At 35.4% G+C, this 11,509-nt stretch overlaps 2 pseudogenes; both read right to left on the reverse strand.

The window, feature by feature from the left end:
- Window positions 1–5,774: 5,774 nt before the first annotated feature.
- On the reverse strand, window positions 5,775–6,730 carry LOC110258426 (annotated as a pseudogene).
- A 2,365-nt stretch (window positions 6,731–9,095) lies between these two features.
- On the reverse strand, window positions 9,096–10,014 carry LOC110258427 (annotated as a pseudogene).
- Window positions 10,015–11,509: the final 1,495 nt, after the last annotated feature.

The raw sequence follows: 11,509 nt of genomic DNA on the forward strand, positions 1-11,509 counted from the left end.
ACAATAGCCAAGACAGGGAAACAACTTAAATGTCCATCAACAGATGAATGGATTAAGAAGATGTGGTGTATATGTATATATGCAATGAAATACTACTCAGACATAAAAAGAACAAAATAATGCCATTTTCATCAACATGAATGGAACTAGAGATTCTCATACTGAGCGAAGTAAGTCAGAAAGTGAAAGACAAATACCATATGAAATCATATATCTTGATTCTAATATATGGAACAAATTCACTTTTCCATAGAAAATGAACCCATGGATTGGAGAAAAGTCTTGTGGTTGTCAAGGGTTGGGGGAGGGAGTGGGATGGACTGGGAGTCTGATGTCAATAGGGGTCCCTGAAAAGGGCAATCAAACATAAGCTGTTGTTGCTCTCACTCCCCTGGGAACTCATGCACCCTGCTGCTGCTTCTCCCAAATGCTCTGGTCACCTTGAAGATCAGCCTAAAGCTTATTACTATATCTCAGGGTCCTGCAACTAGCAGCATCCTATGCCTCCTTCCTCGTGTCCTTGCTGCTGAGCGCCCAAAGACTAGGCACCGAGTGCTGGTCCTACCCATTCTCTCCTTCTCCCTGAAAATACAATGGGCATGCTGGGAATAAAAGTCTGATCACACCAAAGAAAGAGACAGTAAATATTAAAACTCCCACACCAAAAATAAATAATAAACCCCCCAAAATACAAAGGGATATTCTTGCATAGAAGTAGCCTTATAAGATGAAGAAGCTCAGAAATGATTGCCAGTTAAAAAAAAAAAAAAAAAAAAACAGGAGGATTCATCTAAAGAAATCAACAGTGAAACAGCCCTTACAGTCTGACAATGAGTTTGAAAGGGAGATAGTAAAAATACTGAAGGAATTAAGAGAAGATATGAACAGTAATGCAGATTCCCCCAGAAAGGAAATAGAAAATATAAGAAAGAGCCAAGGACAGCTAGAAAATTCGTTTGCAGAGATACAAACTGAGCTAAAGGAAATAGAGACCTGAATGAATAATGCAGAACAAATTAGTGACATGGATGATAAAATAATGGAAATAACCCAATCAGACAGCAGACCAAAAAACAAATGAAAAAATATGAAAGCAATATAAGACACCTATGGGATAATATGAAGCAGGCCAATCTACACATAACAGGAATTCCAGGAAGAAAAGAGACAGAAAAGGGGATTGAAAATATATTTGAAGAAATTATGGCTGAAAACTTTCCAAATCTAAAGGATACTGATAGCAAGATACAGGAAGCACAGAAGGCCCCAAACAAGTAGAACACAAACAGGCCCAAACCAAGACATATTATAATAAAAATGGCAAAAGTTAAAGATAAAGAGAAGATTCTAAAGACAGCAAGAGAAAAGCAAAGCATTAATTTTATGGAAACCCCAATAAGGCTATCAGCTGATTTCTATACAGAAACACTACAGGCCAGAAGGAGCGGCAAGATAGATTTCAAGTGCTGAAATGATAAAATCCACAACCTAGAATACTCTATCCAGCAAGAATATCATTTAAAATAGAAGGGGAAATAAAGAATTTCTCCAACAAACAAAAGCTAAAAGAGTACAGCAATACTAAACCCGTTCTAAAAGAAATACTGAAAGTTCTTTTCTAATGTAAAAATAAAGAAAAAAGAAAAAAAGAAGAATTAGGATAGTAAAACAACTGGAAAGCAGTCACTAATAAGCCAGCATACAGACCTAAACAAGAAGATGTTATTGGGAAAAAAAAAAAGACATTAACATCACACAATTTAGGGAAGGAAAGTAAGAAAATATAGATTCATTTTTTTTCTATTTTAATGATGTGTCTGAGCCTATATGACTACCAGGCAAAAACAAGCATATATAGGAAGGGCTTAATAAAAAAAACAGGGCAAACACAAATCAAAACCGAACATTACATACACAAAAGGAGAAAAGAAAGGTATTCAAGCATAAAATAAATGGAAACCATCCAACCCAAAAAATAAAAGAAGGAAAGAGAAACATAGAATCAACAGGAAAACAAGGTTTAAAGTGACAATAAATATATATCTCTACAAATAATCACCTTAAATGTCAACGGACTGAATGATCAAACGAAAAGACGGAGTGGCTGATTCAATAAAAAAGCAAAATCCTTCGATCTGCTGTCTACAAGAAACACACCTTAGGGCAAAAGACCCATATAGATAAAAAGCGAGGGGATGGGAAAGTATATTTCATGTCAATGGACAAGACAGGAAAGCAGGAGTAGCAATACTCATATCAGACAAAGTAGACTTTGAAATGAAAGCCATAAAGAAAGAGAAAGTAGGAAACTATTTAATGGTTCAGGATCCCTTCAAGAAGAGTATATTATTATAATCAATATATATGTCTCTAATATAGGAGCACCCAGATACATAAAACAAATACTAATAGATATAAAATGAGAAATTGATGGGAATACAATCATAGTAGGAGAATTTAACTCCCCACATATATCAATGGACAGATTCTCTACAGAGAAAATCAATAAGGCAACAGAGATCCTAAAGGACACAATAGAAACATTAGGCTAAATTGACATTTCAGGACATCACATCCAAAAAAAAATCAGAATATACATTCTTCTGAAGTGCACATGGAACATTCTCAAGAATTTATGACATACCAGGGAACAAAGCTAACCTCAACAAATTTAAGTGTGTAGAAATTATTTCAAGAATCTTCTCTTACAACAATGGCATGAAACTAGAAATCAACCACAGGAAAAGAAATGAGAAAAAACAGCTGCGTGGATACAAAACAACATGCTACTAAAAAAACAAGTGGGTCAATGAGAAAATCAAGAAGGAAATTAAAAAGTAACTTGAGACAAATGATAATGAAGACACATCCACTCAGAATCTATGGGATGCATCAAAAACAGTTCTCGGGGAAATTCATAGAAAAACAGGCCTTCCTCAAAAAAGAAGAAAAATCTCAAATTGACAATGTAATACACACCTAAAAGAATTAGAAAAAGAAAACAACAAACAAAACCTAAAGTCAGCAGAAGGAAGGAAATCATAAAGTTCAAAGAGGAAATAAATAAAATTGAGATTAAAAAACAACAGAAAAAATCAATAAAACAAAGAGCTGGTTCTTTGAAATGATGAAAAAAAAATTGACAAACCTCTGGATAGACTCACCAAGAAGAGGAGAGAAAAAACCCAAATAGACAAAATCAGAAATGAAAAATGAGAAGTCACATCAGATACTACAGAAATACAAAAAAAAAAAAAAAAAAAACATGAGAGAATACTATCAGCAATTATATGCCAACAAATTTGACAACCAATAAGAAATGGACAATTTGTAAAGACTTACAAGCCTGCAAAAACTGAAGCAAGGAGAAATAGATCAACTGAGCAGACCAATCACTATAAAGGAAATTGAATATGTCATAAAACAAGCCCTACAAATAAAGGTCAAGGACAAGATGTTTTCACAGGTGAATTCTACAAGTCATACAAAGAGGAAATTATATCCATCCCCCTTAAATTTTTCAAAATGTTGAAGAAGAAGGAACACTTCCAAAGACATTCTATGATGTCAATTCCAAAACCAGACAAAAATACCACCAAAAAAGAAATCAATAGACCAAAGTACCCATGACATTTTCCCCAGGACTAAAAGACAATCCAAAAATTAATATGGAACCAAAAAAAGACCCAGAATTTCCAAAGCAACTCTGAGGAACAAAACGAAGCAGGAGGTATGACTCTTCCAGATTTCAGGCAGTATTTTAAAGCCACAATCATCAAGAGAGTGTGGTGCTGGTACCAAAACAGACAGAGAGATGAATGGAACAGAATAGAGAATCCAGAATTAAACCCTGACACCAATGTTCAATTAACTTTTGACAATGTAGGCAAGAACATAAAATGGGAAAAAGACAGTCTATTCAGCAAGAATTGCTAGGAAACAGTGATGGCTGCATGTAAATCAATGCAACTAGAACACACCCTCACACCATGCACAAAAATAAACTCACAATGGTTGAAAGACTTAAATATAAGTCAAGACACCATCAAACTCCTGGAAGAGAACAAAGGCAAAAAATTCTCTGACATCAACCTTACAAATATTTTCTGAGATCAGTTTCCTTAAGCAACAGAAATAAAAGCAAAAATAAACCAATAGGACCTAATCAAACTGACAAGATTTTTCACAGCATAGAAAACCAAAAAGAAAACAAGAAGACAACTCACAAAATGATAGAAAGTAGTGTCAAATGAGGCAACTGACAAGGGCTTAACCTCTAAAATATACAAACAACTTATACACGTCAATAGCAGAAAAGCCAACAACCCAATTGTAAAATAGACAAAAGACCTGAATAGACTGTTTTCCAAGGAAGACATACAGGTGGAAAACAAGTACATGAAAAAATGCTCAACATCTCTGATTAGAGGAATGCAAATGAAACTACCATGAGATATCACCTCACACCTGTCAGAATGGTCATCATTAATAAATCCACAAATAACAAATGTTGGAGGGGCTGTGGAGAAGAGGGAACCCTCCTGCACTTTTGGTGGCAATGTAAGCTGGTACAACCACTATGGACAACAGTATGGAGGTACCTTAGAAATCTATACCAGTACCACATGACCCAGCAACCCCACTTTTGGGCATATATCTGGACAACATTTTTCTTGAATAAGACACATGCACCTGCATTTTCATTGCTGCACTATACACATTAGCCAAGACATGGAAACGACCCAAATGTCCATCAACAGATGATTGGATTAGGAAGATGTGGTATACACAACGGAATACTACTCAGCCATAAAAAGGAACAAATTAATGTCATTTGCAGCAACATAGATAGAATTAGAGACTCTCACCATGAGTGAAATAAGTCAGAAAGAGAAAGACAAATACCATATGATATCACTTATATTTGGAATCTAATATATAGCACAAATGAACCTTTGCACAGAAAAGAAAATCATGAACTTGGAGAATATACTTGAGGTTGTCAAGGGGGAGGGTGAAGGAGTGGGATGGATTGGGAGTTTGGGGTTAATAGTTGCAAACTATTGATTTTGGAATGGATTAGCAATGACATCCTGTTGTGTAGCACTGAGATATATGTCTAGTCACTTACGATGGAGCATGATAATGTAAAAAAAATTTATACACATATGTGTAATTGGGCCACCATGCTGTATAGTAGAAAAAAATGTATTGGGGAAATAACACTAAAAAAATTTAAAGAAAGAATCTTAATGCAATATGATTATATATATAAGAGATTAAACCTATACAATTCTCCTGGTCTCTAAGAACTGCAATATATTATATTTAAATAAAGATTAATTTATATAGCTCTTTCAGAAACATGTAGTCTATATATCCCAAAGGAAATTATTTTTTTAAATGGTGCAACTTACAAAAAAGGATTCCGGAGTTCCCGTCGTGGCGCAGTGGTTAACGAATCCGACTAGGAACCATGAGGTTGTGGGTTCGGTCCCTGCCCTTGCTCAGTGGGTTAAAGATCTGGCATTGCCATGAGCTGTGGTGTAGGTTACAGACACGGCTCGGATTCCAGTTGTTGTGGCTCTAGCGTAGGCCAGTGGCTACAGCTCTGATTAGACCCCTAGCCTGGAGACCTCCATATGCCATGGGAGCGGCCCAAAGAAATAGCAAAAAGACAAAAAAAAAAAAAAAAAAAAAAAAGAAATGATGACATGGATTTATAATATAGATATTAAAAAAAAGGATTCCTTGATTCTGTGAAAGAATGAACATCATGTTTTGTACGAAACCTGCACCCCTCTTCCACCTAATGTCATGTTTCTACTCCCAAGTTTTCTCATGGGATTTTTCATTTATGCATTTCTCAGGGTATAGATTAATGGGTTCATCATGGGAGTGATGAAAGTTAAAACAAAAGTCATTAATTTATCAATTGTAATGGTAGAAGCAGGCCTGACATACAGGAATATACAGTGAACAATGAATAAAATGACTACAGTTATATGGGATGCACAGTTATGGAAGGCTTTTGTGATTCACTTCCAAATCATGAATCTCAATAGAATGTAATATGACCCCATAAGAAACCAGGAGAATGAAGAAGATGACAGTGCAAATTTCCCCATCATTAGCTAACATAGAAAGTCCAATGAGATGGTATTGGTGCAAGCAAATCTCAATAAGGGGTACATGTCACAGACAAAGTTGTCAATGACACTGTGGCCACAGAAAGGGAGCTGATAAATAAAAAGAAAGTGAACCAAGGCATGTAGAAAGCTTCCAGTCCAGGCCGCCAGCAGCATTAGAACACATACCCACCAATTCATAATGATCAATTAATGGAGAGGTTTATAGATGGCTACATATTGATCATAGGCCATCATCAGCCAGGAGAATGACTTCAGCACCAGCAAATAAATGATCTATAAAGACTTGAGTCAGACAAGCCTGGAAGGAAATAGTCTTTATCTCATGAAATAAGTCAATGATCCTTTTGAGAGCAATGGTTGTGAAATAGATAGTATCTATAAATGATAAATAGGCCAGAAAAAAGTACACGAGGGAGCCCAGTGACTGACTGGCTGCGATGGTCACAATGAATAAGGAGATTGCCCACTATGGTCACAATGCAGCTGAGTAAGATTGTGACAAATTCAACTTTTTGCATCTCAGGATTTTGTGTGAACCCCAGGAGGACAAACTCAGTCACATTGTTCCTATTTTCCATGTGTTATCCTGAAGGTGATCATCAGGTGTCAGAGGCTGCAAACAAAAGTGTCAATAATGAATTTGAAAAGCTTGCAAAATTTGTGTCAAAAATGTGATGACTTACTCAACAGTGTTTGCTCCACAGTACCCCACACAGCGTATGTCTTTAGAAAATAAGACATTGGCATCTACTTTCACAACTACACCATTCATTTTCCCAAATTCTTTGCTTCAGCTAGAGGGATGAGACCTCAGCATTTTAATTGGGTGGGTATGTGTATGGGCATGTCTGTGAGATTACATACTAAATGACAAGAAAGCTGATTTCTCCTCAGTATTTCACAAAAATAGGATTTTTAAACTTAATGTATCATTTATTTTTTTCTTTTTTTGAGTGCATTTTGACCTTCTGAGGTCTACAAAAATGATCTCAACCCCAATGAAATATTTATATATTTATGTAAATAATACCTAAGCATGTAGCTCAAATTAGAAAAAAAGATGCCAATGTGAAAGTAGATGCCAATGTCTTATTTTCTAAAGACATACGCTGTGTGGGGTACTGTGGAGCAAACACTGTTGAGTAAGTCATCACATTTTTGACACAAATTTTAGCTAGCAGATTTTCTGAGTCACTATGAGCTCCAAAACTTGAGTAAATCAAGCAGCAGTGAAAGAACAAGGCATATCAGGCCTGCTCATTATATACTTACTAAATTTTATTTAAAATGAGTTTTAAAACTCATAACTTATAACTATTCCACATTGACAAATAATAAAATAAAATAAGTAGATCTATACTATGCCAAATTCAACAACATAAGGTGGAAAAACAAATCAGCAAAGTAAAAGTTCCAATCTGCAATATACAGCATATTATAGACTGAAATTTTAAGTTTCAGTCCAGATCCCTTTGAAACATATGATCACAGTTCATGCCTAAGTATGTTTCCATTTAACTGTCTATATATTAAAATCTGTTTCCCATGTAACCTATAGCTTTTTTTAATAATTGGATAGTGACCATTAAAATGATGCAGCAAAAATTTTGAGGTTTTAATAAACACTCAACCAGCTCATTAGATTAAAAAAAAAGATAAATTTTAAAGAAACATTGCATTTTCAGTAAATTTCTTTTATATAAAGGACAAATGCTATCTCTAAATCCTGAGTATAGATGAATGGTCTTTGGGGAAATATATGCAAAAACATCTATCAGGGATGGTGCATTGACTATCTTAGATATAGTCTCTGTTAGTTTTTTGTCTTAAATAAATATTGCAAGAGTGGCCCTAATTTCCTGCAGTGTATTTTTTGAGAACTCAGTTTCTAACCTGTGCTTTGTAATTTGACCCTTAATTTACCAAGTGTGTGACCTGGGTAAGTTAAACCAACATTGTTTCTATAATGAAATATAATAATATCTAATACATAGGATGGTTTAGGCATTAAATAAGATAATGAAATTAAAGATTTCCAAAAACTGATAAATTATAAGCACTATATAAATTAAAAATAAAGAAATATAAACACATTTATATTTATAAATGTTTTTATAAAGAAAATATGATTTTATAAAGAAATATAAACACATTTACACATATTTATAAAGAAATATAAACACATTTCTTTACCCAGATCTTCAGAATCATTAAGACAACATCAGAAAATTTGTCTAGTTGAAGAATGGCAAAAATACACATAATGACTCATGAGGGCAAGCCTTAAAATATGTTTATAATTTGGATTAATATGACTTTATATTTTAATAATCAAGATATAGACTCCATTTTCCTCATCAACCACATTTCATCTAACAGAATTTCTTACTGACAGTGTCTAACAAAACATGTTTCCTTCTCCATTCTAAATACCTTAAACTATAAATGCATGAACATTGATGTGAAGAGTGGATATCATTTTAAAGACAAATGCCTAATGCAGCTAAAATAATTTCTGCACTGATAAGATAATGAAATTTAAAATTTAAAAATCACATTTTTAATCTCAGAAATTTGTTCTAAATACTAGCCAAATTGTTTCCCAATCATTTGTGTGAAAGTAAAATTTAAAGGTAGCTTGTTTTCCACTTTTGAAAAGATAATACACTTTCTTCTAAGGTCCAATTTTAAAATGAACTAAAAAATATAAAATTATAAGATAAACTTCATTTATTTTCCTTTTATTAGGATGAATAACTCTTCCTCCTATTAAACTTGAAGAATTTCTCTATAATATTGATTCTAACCACAAATACAATTTATTCTACTGTATTATTTTTTTAATTAAGAAAAGCATCTCTACTGAGCCCATTGATTTGACTAAGTCATCCATTGTTAGACTTTACGGCCTATTTGCTCCTTTAGGATTAGTAACAGCTGTGTTCAGTATGGGCAACATATTCTTATTCCACCTACAGAAAAAGCTTGATGCCATAGTTTTGCCATAGCATTTTTCATCTCCGAGTTTCTCAATGTGTATGTTAAAGGGTTCAACATGGGAGTGATGGCAGTATAAACCACAGCTATGGATTTATCAATGGGAAAGTTAGAAACAGGTCTCACATACATGAAAATACAGGGAACAAGAGGACCACCACCATAATATGGGAATGGCAGTTAGGGCTTTGTGGCTCCCTTCCTGACCTTGAGTATTAAGGGAATTCAGGATGACCCCATAGGATGTTAGAAGGAGAAAGATGACCATGCATATTGCTCCACCATTGGCAATAACACTGAAACCTGCAATGGAAGTATTAGTATAGGCAAGTACCAATGGTGGGTATATGTCACAAATGCAGTGGTCAATGGCATTGGGGCCACAAAAGGAGATGTTGAATCACTGAGTGTGTAAAACCTCCAACCCAGGCCGCTGACAGCAGCAGGATGCACACCTGTTGATTCATGATGGTCAAGTAGTGCAGTGGCTTACAGATGGCCACATAGTGATCATTGGACATCACCACCAGAATGAAGACCTCAGCACCCCCAAACAAGTGTCTAGAAAGAGGTGTCCCATAAAAACTGGGAAGGAAATTGTCTTTTTACCACAGAGTAAATCTGTAATCAGTTTGGGGAAAATTACCATGGAATAAACCTCATCCATGAATAACAAATAGGCAATGAAGAAGTACAGGGGAGAGCCCAGGGAGGGGCTAGCAAAAAGAGTCACCAAAATGAGCAAGTTACCCAAAATCATCACAAGGTAGATAAGTGAAAATAGGATAAATAATGATTTTTGCCCCTCAGGATTCTGAATGAGGCCCAAGAGAACAAATTGTGTTACATTGTTACTATGTCCCATTTTGTGTTCTTTAAATGTTGTTTCAGAGATGAGAGGTCAGGATACCTGTAACTGTAATGAGATTGTGAACATGACAATTAATATCACTGTTATATTATGGACCACATCTTCATCACTTCATCTTCTATGGTGATTTGCACACAATAAATATATATTGAGTTCTTCTTCCAATAAGCCCATTAAAACTTTATTTGGGATTTTCATTGTGACTCAGAGGAAATGAAACTGACTAGTATCCATGAGAATGCAGATTCAGTCCCTGGTCCTATTCAGTAGGTTAAGGATCTGGCATTGTTTTGAACTGTGGTGTAGATCACAGACATAGCTCAGATCCTGCATTTCTTTGGCTGTGGCATAGGCCAGCAGCTGCAGCACCAGTTTGACCTCTAGCTTGACTAGACTGGGAACTTCTACATGCTGCAGGTGCTTGATTTTTCCACTTAATTTTAACACTTGGTTTCTCCTCATGTGGTTTCATTGGGGGTAAAAGGAAGATGTTATATTTCTATGTCTTAGTGGATCTTCTGTAGAGAAGAGCGATCTAAGGGTCAACAGACAGCCATACATTTACTAGAACCTTGCTGAAAATATGTCACATTGTGGCATAGAAGACAGCAATGTATCTCCAAAAATATACTCTGGTGGTGATCATGAATCAAAATTGGTAGAGAGTCAGTCCTTCAAGATGGTAGCACTTTGCACTGAGTACCTTTACAAATGAACCTATACAGCACCAGAAATAACATCTTTTCTGGAATAATTCCCATAAAACTATGATAGCCCACTATTAGATACTCAATATTTCATGTCTCAAAGGCTGTTTGGTCTTCATGAATCTCTCATTAAAGTTCAAGACACTAGAAGTTTATCTGAAAACTAGAAAATTATTTGTCTCACTGTTCCCTATTGCTATACTTACTTGGTCTGACTCTTTGACTATCAGATTTTTAAGGAGTTGTAGTGCTCTTCATTTAATTTTTACCTGTTCAACAGCTCTTAACACACATACAGTAAGTACATAAGACATGTCAGAAAATGTTTTTTAATTGAACTGACTCATGAATATTACCAACAATTACATTAACACATTAGCAGCTAGTATTTATTTTCAAAATGATTGGGGCAAGGTAGATAGTGAGGAAGGTGATCGTAGACACTAAATAAAGAGGCAGATGAGAATGGAACATGGTTTTATTTAAAATGCTTAGATACTGAGAGCACTCAAAAATAGAACTTCAGGGAGTTCCCATCATGGTTCAGTGGTTAACGAATCCGACTAGGAACCATGAGGTTGTGGGTTCGATCCGTGGCCTTGCTCAGTGGGTTAAAGGATCCGGCATTGCCGTGAGCTGTGGTATAGGTTGCAGACGCGGCTCGGATCCCCTGTTGCTGTGGCTCTGGCGTAGGCTGGAGGCTACAGCTCCGATTAGACCCCTAGCCTGGGAACCTCCATATGCTGTGGGAGCAGCCCTAGAAAATGCAAAAAGAAAAAAAA

This window comes from Sus scrofa, unplaced genomic scaffold (assembly GCF_000003025.6).
Source record: "Sus scrofa isolate TJ Tabasco breed Duroc unplaced genomic scaffold, Sscrofa11.1 Contig2026, whole genome shotgun sequence".
Classification (NCBI taxonomy): domain Eukaryota; kingdom Metazoa; phylum Chordata; class Mammalia; order Artiodactyla; family Suidae; genus Sus; species Sus scrofa.